A 1600-nucleotide genomic window follows, 5' to 3' on the forward strand; every position below is an offset into this window, starting at 1 on the left:
CAATAGTTTATTCGTCATTTCTCTTCCGCGTGTTTTTTACAAATATTTCCACAAGTTTTCATTCTCCTATGATGATTCGTTTTTCATGTGATCCCTCTCAAGCAGTGATACTTTAGAATGAGATTTTCACTCTGCAGCGGAGTGTGCGCTGATATGAAACTTTCTGGCAGCCTAAAACTGTGTGCCGGACCGAGAATCGAAATCGGTACCTTTGTCTTCCGCGGGCAAGTGCTCTACCAACTGAGGTACCCAAGCACGACTCACGCCCCGTCCTCACAGCTCTACTTCTGCCAATAACTCGTCTCCTACCTTCCAACCTTTACAGAAGCTCTGGTACTGGCAGAAGTAAAGCTGTGAGGACGGGGCGTGAGTCGTGCTTGGGTAGCTCAGTTGGTAGAGCACTTGCCCGAGAAAGGCAAAGGTCCCGAGTTCGAGTCTCGGTCCGGCACAAAGTTTCAATCTGCAGGAAGTTTCAGTGATACTTTAGTTACAATGGTCCTGTAATTTAACCAGAGCAGGTTATAACTCTGAAATTAATGCCCTACAACTATTCCCGTTAGTATGAAGTTTAACACATGATTCAACAACTACACGATCTGACTAGAGTTAATAAAATATGAGGTAGTAAACAAACTTCCACAGCGCAACGGAACATAAAAAAGGGACCTTTAAAAGACGACAAACTACAGCAAAGGTTTTCAACTGTCGTAATACAACATATCAGAGTAAATGTCTGTGACCTTGAAGGAGAGATTCGTGCTATGCAAATATAACGAGATACGGTATGTTCTAAAACCTACCCACAAGGAAATGGTTCATAATGATGCAAAATCACAAAGCATTCACTGCTGCAGCATGTGTCTTGAAGTTCTCTTGAACTTTTATACTGCCTTGTTTGTTTGACAAATTGTGTATAAAACAGGAGATTATTGTGACTGCGGAAGGGCGGATTAAGCGGTACTGCTGTTATGGCGAGAGACGGATTAATAGGGCTCGACCGACCGCCTTGTCATCCACCAGCCAATAGCGTCAAGTGGGTGTGGCATGGTGGCGTGGGGTGCTGGCACATCGCACCTCTAGCTGCTCTCGCGTCAGCAGACGTGGCACTGCTATTACTCGGTCAAGCAGCTACTCATCTGGCATCGCGAGGCTGAGTGCTCCCTCTACCAGGACTCCCACCGAGAAAAAGTCCCTGCCAGCACCGGATATCGAACCCAGGTGCTCTGCACAGCAGTCACCCACGCTGCCCACTCAGTTATGGAGGCGGACAGAAAGAAATCCAATGCATTAGTGGCTCTGCTGAAGGCAATTCTTTTTCTAGCCTGAACAAAGACAAGCGAGTACATGCGCATATGAACATAAAAAAGTCGAAGAACTGAACCCACTAATGCGAGGGGGGAATAATTCGTGAGAGATTTTAAATTAATTTCAGTTATTATTCAAAAAGCTGACACTAAAGTTCGTGAGCAGCGAATACAATGGAGCAGGTGTGCGTACAGTTCCACACATTCTTAAAAACCAGAGAAATAATCCCATACGCTTTACAAACCCCACAATACTATTTAGATAGTGGCGAAGTTACGTGAAAGGATGTCTATAT

At 45.0% G+C, this 1600-nt stretch overlaps 1 non-coding gene across 1 annotated transcript; it reads left to right on the forward strand.

The window, feature by feature from the left end:
• The first annotated feature begins 374 nt into the window (after positions 1-374).
• Trnas-aga (transfer RNA serine (anticodon AGA)) lies at positions 375-449 on the forward strand. The gene has a single exon. It is a non-coding gene; the product is annotated as a tRNA-Ser (tRNA).
• The last annotated feature ends 1151 nt before the right edge of the window (positions 450-1600 follow it).

Source organism: Schistocerca serialis, chromosome 8 (genome assembly GCF_023864345.2).
Source record: "Schistocerca serialis cubense isolate TAMUIC-IGC-003099 chromosome 8, iqSchSeri2.2, whole genome shotgun sequence".
Lineage (NCBI taxonomy): Eukaryota > Metazoa > Arthropoda > Insecta > Orthoptera > Acrididae > Schistocerca > Schistocerca serialis.